The sequence below is a fragment of the Lissotriton helveticus genome, chromosome 10 (genome assembly GCF_964261635.1).
Source record: "Lissotriton helveticus chromosome 10, aLisHel1.1, whole genome shotgun sequence".
Taxonomy (NCBI): Eukaryota; Metazoa; Chordata; class Amphibia; order Caudata; family Salamandridae; genus Lissotriton; species Lissotriton helveticus.
The window spans coordinates 277,169,586-277,190,687 of NC_136071.1; the positions used below are offsets into that span (position 1 = coordinate 277,169,586).

Consider the following 21,102-nt stretch of genomic DNA (forward strand, 5'->3'; position numbering starts at 1 on the left):
CCTTACCACCACCACCTTCATTAATGTCTTCCCACAACATACCTAAATATTAAAAAAGGCAACTGAAAAAGGCAAATACAATGTAAGCAAGAATCCTGACTTGGATGGCCTCAAAGTTAAATTCTACCAAATATTTTCAGTTGAACTCTCTCCTTTTCATAATCTTCATTCAACCCCTACAAACAATGTTTGATGTTCTGTTATGATTTGCAAATGTTTTTCGCACTGTACTTTAAGTTGTGTAAAATTGTAATGATTGGGTGTGATTGCACCTTCCTGACGTATGGGGGCACTCCTCTGAAAGACTGTCATTCTCAAGTCTTTTCCTCTCTATACAGAACTGCCAAACACATAAGAAAATAAAAAAACTTTCTTCAGTTTTCAGCCTGCTTAACTGAGAAATTGCATCCTCAATCTGGCACCCCCCTAGCTTTTGCAAACAAGATGATCACTTCCAATTGCCTTCTAAAAAAGTAGAGAGGTATTTTTAAGGATCTGTGCAATTCAATGAAGTGTGCAAACTAAACAGTGAAAATGGGGTTGCTTGCCCCGCTCAACTATGAATTGTATGTAGAAACAAATTCCCACTTTGTGTGCTTCATCTTCTTTCTGGATATCACAGACCTGACCATTCTAGGCACCAGATCTGGAAACTAGTGAGGAGCTTCAGGGGGCTGAGGGCAACTCTCATACCTGGCCCACACTCACAGTTCAACATGTGGGAAGCAGAAAAAGCTCCCTGCAGCTCAAGTGAAAGAAACTCTGCCCTTCCACCACCTCTGCCCACCCCCTTCACTCCCCAGGCCAAGAAAATAATCAACTGCAACGTTTACAACAACCATTGGCAATGCCCATAGGAATGGCTTATAAATGCACAGTCAAGCCAGACTTAAACATCTATGTAGGTTAATGACTGGCCTCTTCCCATCTATGTTGCTGTCAGAGAAAAGCACTATAAATTATCTAGTCATTTAAGACACTTTAATAGCATTACAGTGGCTGTGTGTGTCCCATAAAATTCACTCTCAGGCAGCTGGGTAAATGAATAAAATGATCACAGCTGTGTGGAGGGCAAGCACTTTTTTATGGAAGCACACAACTTCTGAAAACATGTACCCCCAGCTCCCAAAATGTGGACATAGCCAATGCTTCTCTCCTAGTGGCTCTCACATAATTGTCTGGCGACAGCTGTGCAGCCAACCCAGATCATAACCAGCATCAAGCAGGGTAGAAATGTGTGCAGATTTGGGCTGGTTATTTTCCACAGAAGGGAGAACATGTAAAACTAGATCTAGTATTCCCAGTTCACATGTTATTCCATATTCCAGGGAAAATAACACATAATCCCCATTAACTCACAGGGAGATGAAACTGTTAATTTTTGGCCCCAGTAGCTGCCCACTGATTTAGTGGGGAACTTGAAAAGAGGGTCTTAGTCTATGAGGGCCAGACATAGGTTTGGGAATGCGAAATAATACATGGCACATTTTGTGACTAGGCCCTCACTATCTAAATTAGTTCTTTTTAGAGTCATATTGTGAATGTTTTCTATCTTATGTGGAACTGTAGCACCTATTTGGTCTTTCTGGCCTCATGCAGGGCACCCATAGAGTTAGATGTGGTGTCAGACTCGGAAGTATTATTGCAATATACAGGACAATGGCACTCTCTGAATGCCACATTTTCATCCTTACAAGACAAAATCAAGTTGTTGAAAAGGTGGGGAACAGATCACTCTGGCAGCTGACAACACGGACAGGGCCGGACTGGCCGTAGCGGGTGTTTTCCTGGTGGGCCGTAAGGGTGGGGTCTGATTTTGATTCTGTGGGCCCGGTTTTCCAATATCGGCCCTCTGTAACAAAAGCAGCAGCAGTGCTAAAGCGTCCGGCAGCAGTGCTTCTCACTAGCACCAATTTCTATTCTTTGTTTTAAAAATATTGAACAAGCATCAGACTCAATCACTTGTTGTTTATGCACGCGTGATTTGCCAGCATCATGATTAACTCTAGGTCGCATGTTTTAAAAATAATGTATGCTTAGAAATCACAACTGACACACGAGGATTTGCTTTTGGTGCTCTTATATCATTTCACTCCGAAACAACTGAACCAGTGCTTTAAATGGGCAGGTACTTTCCGGTACGGAGTACCGGCACTTTTTTATTTTGAGAGGGAGAGTACCAGCACTTCTCAAGAGAAATGCAATACTTTTAATAGGAGAGTACCGGCACTTCTCATGAACAAGCAGGTACTCTGGTACAGAGTACCTGCTCTGTTTTGCGAATTGAGCTAAAACAATTTGTTGATTCTTTCCTGGGTGGTGATGGTGATTATTATTTACTTTTTCAAGAATGTGTGAGGAGAAGGTCCTTGTTATTTCACAGAGAATAGGTACATTCATCTGGAACCATCTCCCATGTGAAATGAGAATAAATCAAAGTGCATGGTTTTTATGAAGGCCTCAAAGGTCATGTTCTACAGACAAAGCAAATATGTGTTAGTTGGCAGAGTTTGGAGAAACCCGCAGGTGTGGGGGGAGGCCCGTACTCATGGTCGGGGTCAGCACTTGTGGCGAGGCTCGCAGGCGTGGTGGGGGCCCACACTCATAGTAGGGATCAGCACTTGTGGCGAGGCCCCGCAGGCGTAGTGGGGGGCCCACACGCATGGTAGGGGTCAGCGATTGTGGCGAGGCCCCGCAGGTGTGGTGGGGGGCCCGCACTCATGGTAAGGGTCAGCAATTGTGGCGAGGCCCCACAGGTGTGGTGGGGGGCCCACACGCATGGTAGGGGTCAGCAATTGTGGCGAGGCCCCACAGGCGTGGTGGGGGGCCCGCACTCATGGTAGGGGTCAGCATTTGTGGCGGGGCCCGCAGGCGTGGTGGGGGCCCGCAATCATAGTAGGGGTCAGCACTTGTGGCGAGGCCCCGCAGGCGTGGTGGGGGGCCCGCACTCATGGTAAGGGTCGGCACTTGTGGCGAGGCTCCGCAGGCGTGGTGGAGGGCCCCTACTCATGGTAAGGGTCAGCAATTGTGGTGAGGCCCCGCAGGTGTGGTGGGGGGCCCGCACTCATGGTAGTGGTCAGCATTTGTGGCGAGGCCCCGAAGGCGGGGTGGGGGGCCCGCACTCATGGTAAGGGTCAGCAATTGTGGCGAGGCCCCGCAGGCGTGGTGGGGGCCCCACACTCATGGTAGGGGTCAGCACTCGGGTGGGACCTCCGTAATGAGTAACTGCAGTGCAAAGGTCTTGCCACAAATGCGGGGCCTCCTCCACAAGTGTGGAGGCCCTTTGTGAAGCGGCTCGTAGGACTCCATGGTAGGCTCACTTGACCTAGATACGAGAGAGAGAGAGTATCATATGTCTATGAAATTCTGCCCAAGAGGCCCACATAGGAGCCATTCTTAAGTTCTTGACTAGGACAGTCCAACATTGTTTGAGGGACATATGAAGGCCAACTTACCACGTTATCTACATAGGAAACATTTACATACAATACATTTGAAATTGGGTTCATTTTCAATCTGTGGTAATGCTGGAAATCTGGCATGGATTTAGACCTAGCAGACCAATGTTAAACAACCCTGCATTAGACGACAGTTTGAGTTGTGCTAAAAAGATATTACAATTCACTGTACAATATAAATAGCTACAGTGTTAAATAGCTACAGTGTAACAGGAAGACTTGTTCGCCTATTGTATGAACTGAAAGGAAACCATTGAAGCAAAACACGTTTTCCTTCTGCCTTGTTCTCTTTAGGATACACTAGGCCACATTTACAAATTGTTCATGCAATGCCGTCCAGCAACCAAATTTGCAGTATTGCGTTGCGCAAGAGCGAAAAGACAGTGCAGCAGCATATCTACAAAGACTGCCCTGTTGCTGCTGTAATTCCTTATGTTGGCATACATATAGGCTGCCTAGCGCGATGCACAGCCTCACACCATTGTGCAGAGGTGAGTGTGTGTGACCTAGCATAGGATGTATACTAGAAGCATACCCTGCTAAAGTATCCACATAATGAATATGTGCTGTGCACTGCAGCACACATGAAATGTGTTTTTTGTTTTTGAGAAATAAGCACCTTTTCCCTTGTTAATGCCTGCCTCAAGGAATCGTCAGTTTATGACTCAAAGCCCAGCCAAGTGATCCTAGAGGTCAAAAACTATGGGTAGTTGCACTGATCCACCTCAGTAGTGCCTATGTAACACCACCCTGGATGCAAAATGATGCAAAGTGCCGCAACGCAGCTGAAAGGAGTTTTTGCACTGAGAAAAGCTCACCTTAACTTTTGTGCTAAGTAGTAAATATCCTTGTGTGACTGGGCTGCTTCCATTGCTTTGCACTGGTAGAAAGTTTATGTAAATCAGGGCCTATGTGTCATTGTAGGTTACACAACTTCCTGCAATGTTTAACTTCATATTAACATCCAAAATTACATTGAATGTAGCAGCAATCCTGGCTCTGAACCCTTACTCACTGCATATAGCCACCTTTTATTTAAGAAAGCTCATACCCCTAAAACTTGTATATCTCATCATTGTAGATTCAGAAATGCCTTAAGGATTTTAATACTGTGATGAAATATTGAAACATGTAAAAAAAACTGTATGGCATTCCTATAGTAGACATTGAAATAAGATGCAAAACTTAATAAAAACAACAAAGCTATGATCGACATATGATTAAAGGGGAAACATCCTTTACAACGCAACTTTTACCACGCAGTGCTTTTACATCGCAACTTTTACAACGCAAACCATTACAACGCATTGCGCTGGGGGGCGCTCTAGGATAGGGAATAGATTGAATTTACTGTCCAACACCTTCCCTACTATCTACGGGGACTGGAGTTGGAGTAGTAAATTAAACTATTCACTATCCAGCACCCCAAAGCGCTATGCGTTGTAATGGTATGCGTTGTAAAAACTGCGATGTAAAAGCATGCATGGTAAATGCATGCGTTGTAATGTCATACATCCGATTAAAGCTCTGACAGTACTACGAGGAGACGTCTAGAGGTTGCTGTTAATGAGACAGCTGCCAAAATATGGCACCTGTTGCGTTTGCCAACCCCTCACACCTCTTTCCTCATTTCGAGGTTGTTGATGCAAGTTTTTTGCAACATCAGTTCTGCTAGTGATCTAATTTGAACAGAGCCTACCAAAAATGGATGTTGAACCAGTGCTCAAAGGATGTATTCTATGCCTGTCATTCACAAATATTAAACAAAAATACATTTCTGCCCTTCACATGCTACTGCTGCAACACAATGTCACCAGAAGTCCCTGTTCTGCAGCGAGACCCTATTTATGACTTGCCAAACACAGGTTGCTGTTTCACATGCTTTACTTTCACTAGTCAGGCCTCGTGTAAAGGCTTCCCAAGCCACACCCATTTTAAGAACTCACCACTCTATTTCATCTCACTCAAAGCACTGAGCTCCACTGTTGTGAAAACCTCAGTGGTAGATGTTGTCCTGACAGACATAGTTTTGGAATGTGAGCCCCACTTAAGGTGGTGTTTCCAACACTACAGCAGCTGTTTTTTAGCCTGTCAGCGATGGCCATACAATGTGTTGTGCTTATGGACACAAAAATGCTAACAACAAAAATGCTAACAATGTCCCACAATGCCCTGTGGGAAAACCTGAAACTTGTTAATGCTGAGCAGCCTCTGAGATAGAGGAAGCTACCTCCGTGCAGTTCTAACTGCACGCAGAACTAGATAAATCATTACATATAGATCAACATTATATATGTACTTTCTTTATTGTTTAGAGTTGAACCCCTGACAAAGGGCGACAGCAAAGCCCGAAATGCATTGGGAAAAGTAAACTTATGGCGATACGAGCAATGCAAAGAGATATTAATCTTATGGATGAAACAACAAATGATTGTGAATAAACAACATTGAAGATGAACTTTTTTTGAAAAAAACTTTATTGAGATTGTTAAACGTACAAAACTTTCATAGGTCCCCCCAGAGCTGTGCACGGAGGTAGCTTCCTCTATCTCAGAGGCTGCTCAGCATTAACATTTTATACTTTACCCTGGATGGAACAGACAGCGATACCTTCGTAGCACGCGACAACTAGTTTAACCAGAAGAACTTGGTTCAATTTCAGGCTGTGCGAGTCCTATCCTAAAGAATTCCTAAAAAAAAAAAAAAATGAAACTTGTCATCAGCATTGATTTTTTGAATTCCTAAAGCAAAGCCTACCCCGGGCATGACAAAGAGGGCAGTTGTGGCTAAAACAACCCCCCCACCCCCCCCCCCGGCCAGCGATTATGTAAAAATATGGGGGTCTCCTGCATCTGGGCTGGTAGAGGTGGTGCCTCCACCAACCCAGCCTTTTGTGACCTGGTGCGCCACAGGCTAATTAAAGGCCTAAGGGTGAGGAAGGCATGTAAGATATCAGTTTCTTAATGTAGACTTTTTTTTATTAAAATGCAGATACATTGTAATTATATGAGTCTTAGCTTAATGTATCTGACCCTGCTGCTGCCAATTCATATATGATGGCACATATGTACGAAAAATCTCACTTGAAGGCACATCAATACTTGATGTTATGGGAAGAAGTTATTGGAAAATGCCTTGGTGTGTTTGCACCTAGGGAATTTTAGCTTCAGTTCAAGTAAGTCAATAAGGCAACGTTCTAGACATTTTAAATATTCTTTGCCGGGGTATTACCAGTCTACACGCCCATTAGGCTAAGCAGGCCCTGGGGCCTCAGCAAACATTTTAAATAATTACATCTGTGGCTACCCTTTAGCGTTGGACCCACACCTCTCTGGAGGCCGCGTGTCACTGTCAGCTACCCTTGGCCCGATGCTCCTTCAGACCACTTCCACCATGGTTGAGGCTAGTCAACATTGCATCCAAGAGACATGCTTGCCCTTTAACCTCTTACACTACAATATGGCGGACAGTTAGCATTTCATTACATATATTTAACTGGTAATACCATCTGGAGTGCTTTTCCCATTTTTGGCATCCAGTAAAAAAATTAAAAGCATAATAAAAAAATAAAGAACGTCGTATTGCTGTTAGATGTTTTTTGTCCCGGGAATGGGCAGCGTTAACTTTGTATTGCTTCCTGTTCCAGCGGAATCCATAATTGCCATAATGGAGCAAGCAGCCTTTTTAAGTAGAAAGATAATGAGGTATGTTGTACATCTTGGACTTGGTCCATATCCTGTATTTTAATTTTCATTATTGTTCAGACAGTGTTTCTGAGTGGAAAGGATTCCTGGCAAGTGCAGACAAGACCTTTAACAAGTCAAAATATTTTTCTAGGAATGGAAGGCATGCAGCCCTTTGGTCTAGCAGGTACCCACTGTAATGCTGTTCTGTGTTTTACGCTGTAGGATATCCCCCGCACCTTTGCACAGGGGAATCAATTTATTCTTCATAGTTATTATGTGCCTTGGTTCTGTTCCAGCTGCAGAATTCTCTTTGATTGTTGGGAAAAAAGGATATTGTGCAAGATTGAGACATGAGGTAAAATAAGCATCCAAGGAACCCCCTTGTTCCTAAATAAGTTGTATGATGGAACTCCGCAGGCATTTATCCTGCACGCCTTCACAATGCGGTCAGTACCCACTGTGCGACATTACCATGCGTTCCTTTAGCACGCAAGTCATTACAAGGACCAGTCCGATAACCTGCTCCCTACAGCAAGTCATAACAACTTGCGTGGTAAAGTAATGAGTGGTAACGTCACAAGTGGGGTACTGACTTTGTTGTAAAGGTTGGTCGTGGTAAATACGGCGGGGTAAACGATTTTTCCCCCTAAATTGGTAGAAGGACTTTGGGGCATATTACCAAGCAGGGCGGTAGGCAATTATCGCCGCTTTAGCGGCGATAATTCTATCGCTCTATTAGCAAGCTGTCGCTAACAGCAGTTAGCGACAGCTTTAGGCGATAGCGAGCGGTTTGGGTCCCGCTTTGCAAGTTAGCGATATTTATCGCTAATGACATGCAAAGTGGGCGTACCCAACCTGTTAGCGACTGAAAGCACGCTAACATCGCTATCGCCTATTAGCAAGGCAGGCGTAGCGATGGAAATATTCCCGCTATCGCCAAAAACGAACGCCTGCTCTGACCAGTTCTTAGCCATGTTATAACATGGCTAAGAGCATTTTGTCGCTAATGCGTGAATATCGCTGTATTCTCAGCGATATTCACGCTATCGCCGGAAAATTTATCGCTTTGGAGATAAACGTTGCTAATAGCACGTTATCTCAGCGATAATTTCCGGCGATGCTTAGCGATCAAAAATTCGTTGCTAAGCCTAGTTAGAGATAAATATCGCTAATCGTTGGTTCTGTTCTTTGGAAATAACCAGGCACTTTAGGGAAGACGTCCGATGCTTTACTTGATTAAGGACAGAAATATACACACAGGGGCAGATTTATGAGTTCTGGCGCATCTCTGCAAATCAGCAGGGATGCGCCAGAACTGATGCGTCACGCAATTCTCTCCTTGCGGCACCACAGATGCGCCGCATTTACAATGCGGCGCACCATGGTGCAAGGAAGGGCAGATGCGTGACGCATCTTGTGGTGTACGGGCGGCGCATTGCTGGAGTAGCGTCGCAAGTGCGACACAACTCCTGCAATGTAAAGAGGCCACCCATACATAACGTGGTGCGTCACTCCTTACGCCTGCTTCAAGCAGGCGTAAGGATTTGACCCAGCAGCGTCGTAAAACTGACTCAGTGAAATCTTGTAGATTTCACTGCGTCAGTTTTACGGGGCTTTCCTACGAGGGAACGCCCACCCTGCGACAGAACGCCCACATGAAACCTGACGCAGGTCTCATGTGGCGCAGGGCTTTACAATGTGACGCATCTGCCTAGATGCGTCACGTTGTAAATAGGTCGCAGGGATGCACCACGTTTCCGCGCCCTTGCATGACGCAACGGCGGCGTAAACGTGGCGCAAGTCTGACATAAATCTGCCCCTCAGTACCAATGCGTAGTAAACACTGATTAAGCATTGAGTGCCAATGCGTTGGTGTTAAGTCCTAAGTTGTGCTACGAGGGTGGTGTTCTGGGGTATGGTGATATGTATACTTGGGTACCACCTTTATACTTAAAAGTGGGACATTTGAGAATGTTGGGGGAAGTTACGGAAAGCGGCACTGATGCTCCCAGTCAAGTTCTCCTGTAATGTTGGTTGTTACTAAAGATTTGTACCTGCAACAGCTATCAAGAGTCAACTTGAACACCATGGGTTTACTACAGGGGGCGAATATTCCGGTAACACCGGCTGTAACTTTTATTGTAATTGAAATGGCTATCAGTTCCATGTCCTATTCAAGCCCTTTACCCCTCCCTCTCCCTATTTCTTTCCCTAAATGTAAACTATATGTTTGATAAAATTCAAATAAAGATATTTAAAAAAAAGAGTCAACTTGAACGCCTACATGAGGGACACTTGTTATTTTAGTAACAACAGACTCATGAGATCGTTTTTTGTGCTGCTTAATCATATTATTGATACAAAAAAATTAGGTACACAGGGGGACGTAGAGAAAAGTGAAACACTTATAAACGTTGTTGGACTACTTCCCTTAACACGCAGCCATTGATGAGCACACGAGATTCACATATTTGGGAATCATATACTTTCAATCGAAAGCAAGCATTGGCAAAAATACTATGCAAACATCGTTTGTTCATGCCTGTGTTTTTTTAGCACATTAAAGTCAGACCTATTAGTTTTGCCAATGCTTCAATGGAAGTCATTTCTCGTCTACATCCGTCTGTGAACAGTGAACCCTATAGCCTTTCCAGCTTGTATTTTGATTTCTGCAGGTGTTCATAATACTGAAGTGGACTTTGTGAGGTAACAGGAAGGAAATAAAACATCAGTCACACAGAAGAACAATATGGGCCTGACTCACCCACAGTCCACTATGTAACAAAGGATTCAAAAAAGATACCACACCAGCTCACACATGGACATAATGTAAACCACAGCAGCACATTGTAAATATTCCATTGTCAGTGTAACAAAGGGCAGGCAATTGTTGTACTTGTTGTAGAGTGACCAGGCACTTCTGGTTTGCTGGGGCAGTACAGGTTTTTCTCCATCTCTTCTGGAAAATTTCAGTCAAATTAGCACGTCCTGGTTTTGCGAGATGATTGACTAAACATGGAAAGAAGCACATTTTCATGTGTTCCAGTGCAGCCCTTGTTTGTAAGAAATGTTATTGAAACAGATAATCCTACCAGTAAAAGTTGCATTTAATTTCCCGTATTGCCTCACCGTTTGTGTTTTTATGTTGATGAGCTCTTGGGTCATTCAATGACCCTGGTTGCAGCAAAACTGTAGTCTTTCTTCTATGTTTGTTGATTGTCCTAAATTTTTGTTTCCACATCTTGTCACTCAACTTAGTGCAGCTTCCACCATGCAGCCCTATGTCAACTAAGGCCTGGACTTCGAAATATCAAATATCTCAACATTCTAGCTAAATTTGACCTCAGGTGGCATCCATACATCCACAAAAGCGTATGTTGAACAGGGCTCTGGTCTCCTTACCATTTTTACTGCCTCTCGGTAAATTTGTGCTGGGCCACAGCAAACCATTTAATTCCTGTTCCAAGGCAATTTTCGGCTCTACATCCAGTGTTCGTTCTTGGTGCTCTCAGTTAAAACCCAGTTATTTCTTGACACATAGAACAGAGGTATGAATGTATACAATAAGCCCCAGATATTTTCAAACGTCAAAACTCATCGGGCATTTCTCACATTGTTATTGTTGGACCTGCAAAGTAGCCCACTGCAAAAATGTTATCCTGTGCATGCCTGTATTAATTAGCTAATTGATGTCCCACAATGTAGCCAATCACAAAGCAGGCTTGTACTTTTTCTCTACTAAATGGAAGGATGTATGACGTTACAACGCATACTTTTACATCGCATGCCTTTACAATGCGGTTTTTACATCGCATACCTTTACAACGCATAGCGCTTTGGGGTGCTGGATAGTGAATAGTTTAATTTACTATTCCAACTCCAGTCCCCGTGGACACTAGAGAAGGTGTTGGATAGTAAATTAAACTTATTCCCTATCCTAGAGCGCCCCCCAACGCAATGCGTTGTAATGGTTTGCGTTGTAAAAGTTGCGTCGTAAAGGCACTGCGTGGTAAAAGTTGCGTTGTAAAGGATGTTTCCCAAATGGAAAGCACCCCTCACCTTGAAAAGTCAGCCTTTGTAAACTAAAAACAACTCACGTTTCAAACAAACTGCGTTTTCTCAAGCTTATGTTTTTGTGTTCTATGTTATGGTTTTTCCAAAAGAGCTGAGAGAGCACAAATCTGAAAAAATGTAGAAATGCACCATATTTACAAGCACGTAGTATTAGTTTAGTATAGAATACACAAGAGTGTCAAACATATAGAGTGAAAATATCTAAGAGTGTTTAATTAGAATAGGGATACATATATCAGTGTGAAAAACTAATGTAGAGGTTTGTAGAAATGTTAGAATGATGTTGGAGTCTCACGTTATGTGGATGTGTGAAAAAGAAATGTAACTCTGCAAACCATGGAAATGTGTAGGCCACATGGCATTTCACAAGAAACGAAAGATGCTGCTACACTTTTAAGTAACTTGAATTCTAATGTCATTTTACTGCAAAGTATTATTAATCATAGAATTGAAATATATGTTTTATAGAAGTGTTTCATTTAATAGATGTGTTATAGTTAGAATACTGTTTAAACAAAGAAATTAAATGTGCAGAGTGCAGAGGCCCGTTTCATGTAATTTTAGTAGGCCTGAATAGATAAAGTCGCTTCTTTGATCTGCATGTGCTCGTTAAGGAGAGGTCGCACAGAGCAGGAACAAGGAGCCTGTTACATGGTTTACGACTTAAAGATATGGTGGAGGCCGGAATTTGGGGCCTACAGAGAAAGTGTCTGTTTGCAGGTGCGGGGGGGTTTAATCAGGAAAGTGATGAATGGGCTTTGTTCAGAGACGACTGGCACAGGCCTGGAGGAGGCTTCAGGAATTTCTTGGGGGGTATCGACCAGCCGAGAGGAGCCTGGGAAGCAAGGTCAATTTTAACGAAGGGTCCAGAGGAGTACCAGCATGGAATTTGCCGCCAGAACCAACACCACGTGAGAGGCGTCTCCAGGGGCGTTTCTATTGGAAATGTGATTTTGTATAAGGGACAGCACCCTGGGGTGGAGTTAGAGCAGATGGTCTGAGGAGCCTAAGAGAGCGGTTGGGTAGGCAGATAGCTTAACAGCAAGAGATCGATTTGCAACAAAGACTAAGAGAAGTGTGTGATCTTCTTTGGAAGTCACCACAGCTGACACCTTTTTAGGTAAAGATCTTGTTAAGTAGGGATGTCACTTAGTCCAGTGTAGGGACAGTCTAATCTGACTTTTCCTTTCTGTAAATGTCTCTCAGGTTGCAACTCGTAGCTATTCTTGCAACTTTGATGACATTTGAGCTTGTCTTGGTAATTCTATTCTGTCGACTACGAGCATTTAGAGAATTTATGTTTATTTTGATACCTGTATATCTTTTGAACCTCATTCTGAGATGTTTGTATCTTCAGATAGCTTTGACTTTATAATAAACTTTTAAAACTTATCTGTAGTAAGTGGTTCTTTAGAGTGGTGTAAGTCCTTATTTGATTAACCTAGTAGTGGATTGCCTTTTACTCAATGACAGGTACCAACGATTTAGTCGACCTGAATTGGGATCTGGATTAACAACAATAGACCAGAAATCCCGCGTTAACAGTTGGTAGCAGAGTAGGATGGTTATCTTCATGAGGAAGGTAATCTAGACTAGGTTAGATTATCCCAAGACCCCTAGAGATCGAGAGATGAGCAGCGGAAGAATCGAGAGCCGAAGAAGGTGCTGACGGTGCGAGAGAAGCAGCAGTGTCCGAAGAGAGTGAGTATAACAAGGGTCATGCGTGGACAGATTGCGGTGTTTTGTGTTGTATCTGTATTGTAATGTCTTGCGGAGTTGAATGCCTGTAGGGTGATTGAGAGAGGGTTGTGAGCGCGCGCAACCTGGTAAACTGGTAACCTGGTAAACGGGTGAACTGGTGAAAATCTTAAGTTCGAAGTAGAGCTTAAGTGGTTCGGGTGTATCGAACATCCAGAGTAGTTGTCGACCAGAGTAAGGAGGTCATGAGGTACCATTGACCGCCGCAGAACCGTGATAGGGGGAGTGTAAGAGTGAGTGTGTGAGTAACGGACGCTGGTCGAAAGTTACCGAGTGTAAGTAACCTATCAGAGAAGGCGATTGTCTGGACGTACACGGAAAGACATTTCGTCGGTTAAGGTGACAATTACAGGTAGACTGTGGACGTACAGTCAAGGAAAGTGATCGCTTGGACGGAAGTAATCATTTTTCGGAGTATGAATGGGACGCATGCATGACCGCGGAGACGAGCTGAGAAAGGAGGGGAACTGCTGCAACGGGGGAGAGTGACGTCAGCTAGAGCCGCGCTGTGATAGGGCGGTTGGTGTGAAGCCGCGCTGTGATAGGGCGGTTAGTGTGACGTTGGTGAAGCTGCGCTCTGATAGGCCAGTTAGCAAGAACCGCTCTGAGATTGGTGGATTGTCATCAGGAAGTAAACAAACGCGGAGAAAATAGAAGTTTTGTAGGTTTTGAACATGAAGTGTTTTAAATGTTTGAGGGAGATTTTTAAGAGAAAAAGAAGGAATTCTTACTATGGGGAAGAGGCACCGCCAGAGGGTACACCAGCTTACTATATGGCAACGAATGTTGGCTTACATACTATACTATGGATTAGTGAATGGAGCAAGATTTTCGGAAGGGAATGAGGAACTGACGTTTCCTAAGTATGGAACGTTTAGGTTAGAGGTGTTACATCGGCTGAAAGCAATTATGTCCTCATTGAATCCTTCGCCTAGACCAACACAGTTTGAGGCCCTTAACGCGTGGATTAGGGCGGCACATGACAGAAATTTGAACAGGCGCCAAGAAAGATTGAAGCGATCAGTAAGGGCAGTGCGAGATGCCCAATGGGATGCGGACGCCAAGAGATGGAGGGTACAGGCTATTGAGGTGGATAAGCTGTACACAGTGAGAGAGGTGGCAGGAGAAAAGAGGCTCATGGATGAGGATGAGGAGAGCGAGTCGGAGGACAACTTGATAAATAGATTGCTGATAGATAGACCGCCTCCAAACGTTGGGGAGACAGAAAGTAGGGGACTCCCAAGGGAAGGTGGGGCTGCCATAGAGGGGTATATACCACTTCCTATATCGGATTGGACACCTAGCAAAGGTGAGGAGACACCTCAACATAGTACAGTACAGAGTGTAGTCAGAAGGTTTGTGGTACAGAAGACGCCAACCACTGAGAAGGTTGAGTCTTATGGGTTGCCAGACGCTCTACAAGTACCCGTTACCATAGGTCCTATAGTATCGATTTACAACCCCGAGAGAGACAGAGAGGAAGAACAGATACGGTTAGACAGAGAGAGAGTTGAAATGGAAAGGAGAAATAACACGACAAATGCCTGGAGGCAATTGCCAGGACCAGTGACGTGGAGCACCCCATTTGATTTAGCAGTGGGTCCCGCAGCAGAACAGGGGGGTCAGAGAAGACCGATGGACCTGAGGGGACCACGGACAAAATCCTTTAAGGAGCTGAGAGCTGACTTGAGAGAATGGGATGGGTCCACAGAAGCACCAACCAACAGGTCAAGAGCAGGGGCTGAGTGGGGAAGTCGAGGCAACGGGACAGTATCTCACTGTGGGGCGAGCGAAAGCAGTCAGGAGCGTGAAGGTCAAAGTCAAGAGAATAGGGGAGTTATATGTCCTATTGATGGTAGGGATCAGCAGGAGCGAAATGGTGGAAGCACGGAGTGTGGAGAGATGTCTCGTCTCATGCAAAGTGAGGGAGACACGAGAGTACAGAGACAGGTTTAGGTGCACTCATCACGCACCTGATGAAAACGTACAGCACTGGAATCATGGGAACACAGGGAACAGCGAGGGATCTTGCCATGTGTCGAGGGATCAGAGGTCACCACCAAATTGTAGAGGAATGGGGAGTAATGGAATGTCTTACCATGCACCCAAAGAAACCAGGCAGGATGGGGAATGTGGGACTATGAGGCACAATGGAGTGTTTCATCATCCACCCAGAGAGGACGGAACTGCATGGGACCTGGAGGGGTGGGAGCATGGGAGGACTCCCCGTAACTCGCCTGAGCCTAGACGTAGGACTCGGAGCTGGGATGGGAGAGATGTGAATGGACCCCCTAGAGCTGGCATACTGAAAGCTGCGGTAAAGGCCAAAAGACTCGATGTCACTAGCTTAAAATCTGATCTGGACGAGATAATAGATGGGACGTTGGCCTTAGAAAGGATTGACTTGTACGAACAAGATGAGTTACTGTTTATAGCAAAGGATATTACCCGAAAAGCAAGAGCAATTCATGAGAAACTGTCTGAACTGGCAGACAAGTATATGGTAGATTTGTCCAGAACAAAGACATTACAGAGTAACCATAGGTTGCAGTATTCAGACCAAGACTTAGACGAGAAGAGAACTACAGGATTAAAAACACACATAAGGGAGCTGATAACAGGAATAAGAGCGTGGAGAGATCTGGACAAATGGGAAGAGAGGTGGTCCAAAAGGGGTACTGTCAGACGGAGCACGAGTGTGATGTCTCCGGAAGGAAGGGTAATGCAGATGGAGGCATTTCCTTTGAGAGAAATATCTAATGGGAACTATGTACATGTGCCCTGGAGTAGAGGAGATTTGGCTGCATTTACCAACTCATTTCCGAAGTTAAGGGACAATCCTGTTGAGTGGTACAAGCAGGTAGAGAGGTTTGTGAAAATCTCAAAGGTATTGTGGATTGATTTGAACACCTTGTTTGACATTGTGGTCCCAGGAGATTTGTGGACAGCATGCAAGACTAGTGTCGAGTGGCCAACTGTGGAACCAGAAAGGAATGCTGCTACAAATGGACCGTCTGAAATTGTAATGTTGAAATATGAAAGGGTAATAACTTGGCTGAAGGATAAGGTCCCACCACAAGACATAGATTGGGTAAAAATAGACCGAACAAGACAGGAACCCAAGGAGACAGTTCATGAGTTTTATGAGAGATTGCTGAAAACATTCAAACAATACAGTGGACTTGATGTAATGGACCCCAAGGATATAGGATAGTTTGTGTCAAAATTCGTTTTGGGGTTGAGACCTGATATTTGTTTGATGATTCAGCAACATTTAATTTGTTGGCAAAACAGACCATTAGATGAGATTTTGAGGTACGCAAGGTACTGTAGTGATGAAATAGATTCCAAAGCAAAGAAGCTAAAAGAGAAGCTTATGGTGGTGCAGATGCAGTCAGCTGGAAAGAGCGGACAGCAGCAGCAGGGGACGGGGACAATGGGACGGAAATCGAGTAATCAGAATAAGGACAGTGAGGAAAACTCGAGACCTAGAATTGACATTGCTACGCTGAAGAAAACGACAAAGTGCCACCAGTGTCACCAGGTGGGGCATTGGAGACGCGAGTATCCCTATAACCCTGAAAACGGAGAACTAGAGGTAGAGGAGGAAGTTCAAGAGGTTCCAGTTCAAGGGGTGACAGTGCCAAGAATCAAGGTGGCTAAAGGGGGGACTTCGGCTCCACGAGCTCAGTTTCCGCAGCCACCAAAGATTTCGACAGGGGGAAAGGTCTTTAGACAAATGCCTCTTTTCATAGATGAGGAAAAATGTTACTACATTGATCCATTGACTGGACAACGTGTAAGCAAAGAAGAGGACTGTACCCTCGGGGCAGTTCTGGAAGTGGATCAAAGAGGACCATTTGTTGAGGCTGAAGTGGCAGGGTGTCCCACAACATTCTTAGTGGATACCGGAGCTACTCGATCAACTTTGAGATCAGCAGTGGTTCCGGATCTACCAATGTCGGGGGAAACCATTCAGGTGGTAGGAGTCGCAAACAAGAGAATGACTAGCCCTTTGACGGAACCAGTGTCAGTGAAAATCGGAAACTACATGAATGAACATCAGTTTGTAGTATGTGATTCAAGTCCTGTGTGTCTGTTAGGAAGGGACTTATTGTGCAAATTGAACTGCACCATATACTGCACACCTCAGGGAGTGGAGGTACAGACTACAGACGATGATGCGACTTGTAAAGTTGCTAATTCAAGAACATGCATAGAACTGTATCCTACTCTGACTGTGGAGGACCTTCCTTGGGACTTACGCGAGGCAGTATCTTCAGAGGTATGGGATTTTACTGGAGAAGAGATAGGATTGATTAAAGGGGTAGAACCAGTGAAGATCATGGTGAAACCAAATGTCGATTATCCAAGAACGCCTCAATACAAACTGTCCCAAGAGACGATTGCAGGAATAAAACCTGTGATCGATTCTATGATTCAACAGGGAATTCTGAAGGAAATCGTGGGTAGTCCATGCAACTCCCCGATTATGGGTTTGCAGAAACCTAGTGGGAAGTTCAGAATAGTTCAGGATCTTCGAAAAATTAATAATATAGTTGTTTCATGTTGTCCAGTGGTACCGAATCCATCAGTGATACTGTTTCAGATACCATTCCAAGCTGAGTGGTTCACAGTGATAGATCTTTGTCAGGCCTTCTTTTCAATCCCATTAGATGAAGAAAGCCAGTATCTTTTCGCTTTTAAAATGGAAAATCGCGTCTTAACATGGTGTAGAATCCCACAGGGGTTCACAGATAGCCCATCAATTTTCAACCAGATGTTGAAAAAGAACCTTGAAAGTCTAGTACTGCCACAGAACTCGGTTCTCGTCCAGTACATAGACGACCTACTTGTTGCGTCAGGAACAGAAGAAGCTTGTAAGACAGATACCATTGCCTTGTTGAACCATTTAGCTGTAAATGGACACAAGGTATCTCCAAGCAAATTACAGTACTGTCTGACTGAAGTACAGTACTTGGGTCACGGGATAGAAAAGGGAAAGCGCAAAGTGTCACCAGATAGGATAGAGGCGATAATGAATATGAATGCGCCTACGACACAGAGAGAAGTCAGGATGTTCCTAGGAATGGTAGGTTATTGTCGACAGTGGATAGCTAACTTTTCACTGAAAGCAAAACCCTTGCAGAAGCTGGCGCACAAGGAGGTGAGTGATCCGGTACCATTGGACAATGAGTGCTTGATGGCGTTCCTACAGCTGAGAGATGACTTGTGTTGTGCTCCGGCTCTGGGGATGCCAGACTATGAGAAACCATTTTCACTCTACTGCTGCGAAAGAGAGGGCTGTGCTTTGTCAGTTTTAGTGCAAATCCATGGAAATGCCCGTAGACCAGTTGCATACTTTTCGGCTACTCTAGATCCTGTAGCCGCAGCGTTGCCCGGATGTCTCAAATCCGTTGCTGCAACAGGTGTCAGCATTGAACGTTGTGAGAACATTGTGATGGGACACCAGTTAGTGGTGTATGTACCTCATTCTGTGGAACTGTTAATGACCAGGACCAAGACACAGCACTTGACTAATAGTAGGCTCACGCGTTACGAGCAAGTTATTCTTGCTGCGGAAAACGTGACCCTTAGGAGGTGCTCTGTTTTGAATCCTGCTACACTGATGCCACTTCCTAATGATATAGAAGGCGAAGAATGTGAAGATCACGATTGCCTTGATGTGACTGAACTATGCACGAAGCCCAGACCAGATATTGTGGATGAGCCATTAATTGACCCCGATGAAATTTTCTTTGTTGATGGCTCATGTTTAAGAGACGATACTGGTCGGTTGAGAGCAGCTTATGCTGTTTGCACCATTACTGGAGTTGTGGAAGCAGCTTGCCTGGAAGGAGTACACTCCGCACAGGTAGCAGAAATCATTGCATTGACACGTGCCTGTATAGCAGGTAATAAAATTAGAGTCACCATATATACTGATAGCCAATATGGTTTCGGTGTGGTTCATGATTTCGGGCAATTGTGGTCTCAGAGAGGTTACATGACCTCCTCTGGTTCGCCTATTCGAAATGGAGAATTTGTGCGGCTGTTGTTGGAAGCATTACAGGGTCCAGCCGCAATTGCAATTGTGAAATGTGTAGCCCATACAAAAAATACAGATTTTGTGTCACAAGGAAATAGATATGCAGACGAAGTTGCCCGCTATTGTGCGGAGCATGGATATTCTTTCACGGAGGTGGAAATAGATGGGGCTCAGGAAAAGACAGAACTGAACATGGTGCTAGAAACCGTTGACACTTGGGAGGATTTAGGGTAATGCAAGAAAATGCACCTGAATCTGAGAAAAAGGCATGGGAAACAGCAGGTTGTGTGAAAAGTGAAATGGATTTCTGGGTTTCAGCAGATGGAAGGGCAGTGTTACCTGAGGAATTAGTGAGTCCAATGGCGCGACAGATACATGGTCCAGTGCATTTGGGAAGAGATGCCATGCTGAGGGTGTTCAGGCAGACTTGGTATTGCCCAAAATTTAGGATTGCAGCAGAAGCAGTGTGTAAGCGATGCGTTACTTGTCAGCAGTTGAACATAGGGAAAAGAACACCAGTTACACTGAGTCACATTGGGAGGTCTGGGGGGCCTTTCAACAGAATGCAATTGGATTTTATTGAGATGCCAAAGGTCAACCGCCTTAGGTATGTCCTGGTGGTTGTATGCATATTTTCCAGATGGGTTGAAGCATACCCTACACGCAGGTGCGATACACTGACAGTAGCAAAGTTGTTGCTTAGAGAGTTGATACCGCGCTTCGGGTGCCTGCCTCTCTGGAATCGGACAGAGGAACACATTTTAACAGCGAAGTTGTGAAGATGCTTTGCTCTGCATTGAACATTGATCAGAAATTGCATTGTAGTTATCGACCAGAGGCTTCAGGTATCGTGGAGCAGATAAATGGGACGCTGAAATGTCGAATTGCTAAAGTATGTTCATCAACTTCCTTAAGTTGGCCTGATGCTCTTCCTTTGGTCCTTATGAGTATGCGTAGCACACCCGACAGGAGGACAGGTCTCTCTCCACACGAGGTGCTGATGGGGAGGGCAATGAGACTTCCAACTGTCCCAACAACCGCATTGTTGAACATTACAGATGACCTGATCCTGGATTATTGCAAGGGGTTGTCTGACGCCATTCATTCTGTGTCTCTTCAGGTACAGGCCGCAGAAGTTCCATCTTCAAGAAATCAATGCCACGACCTGTGTCCAGGTGACTGGATTGTGGTGAAGAAGCACGTCCGGAAGAACTGCTTAGACGTGCGCTGGAAAGGACCCTATCAAATCATCTTAACGACGAACACTGCCGTGAAGTGCGGAGGGCTGCCAAATTGGATCCACGCTTCCCATACTCGAAGAGTTCCAGCACCCCTTGAAGAAACAGCTCCTCTCACAGACGAAAATCCAGTTGTGGAAGAAGAATCACAAGAGGGGATCAGTCAAGCTGTGGGGGTGTCTGAAGAAGTTGGGAGTGTCACAGATCCAGAAGAAGAAAGGCAGGACGGCAGTGAAACTGAAGTTGCCACAGAAGGGGAAAGTTGCTGTGACTACGACTCAGACACAGACCAGTACCAGAGTGATCACGAACAGAGTGTGAGGACAAGAAATAGGAGAACAAGACGTGGAGAAGTTAGTTGGCCCGAAAGAAAACAGAGGCCGAACTTAAAGCCAACTCCAGAGAGAACTCTTGCTCCTATATCCGAAGACTCAGATCCAGAAGAAAGTGCCCAAGGACAAGAACAGGAAGGTCCGAGAAGATCAAGGAGGGTGCGAGTGCCTTGCAGAAGATACGCTACTCCTGAGTGGACCTACCTCGCTGCAGATGTCCGAAGCACGCAGAACTGGGAGAGTGAGGAAAGTGACCCTGACCAGAACTGACCCCATCATAACAGTGGAAGTAGAGTTGCTGATACCAGGAGTGGAGGTCGAAGGGCTGCTGACACTCAACATCGTCTATCCTCCTCTCCTGAGCGGAATAAGAGACTTGATCCTAAACACAGTTGAATTTCCGGTTTGCTGTTCAAGGTGTCCAATACTTGAGGGATTCCTTCTTCGTTTGGAAATATTAGAGCAAGTGATGGGAGTTGTTGGAACACGCATAATTCCGGATTGCTA

General features: G+C 44.9%; 1 protein-coding gene across 4 annotated transcripts in view; it reads right to left on the reverse strand.

The window, feature by feature from the left end:
- GJC2 (gap junction protein gamma 2) overlaps positions 1 to 21,102 on the reverse strand; it is a 643,979-nt gene that overhangs the window by 6,793 nt on the left and 616,084 nt on the right. The gene's annotated exons all lie outside the window — the stretch shown is intronic.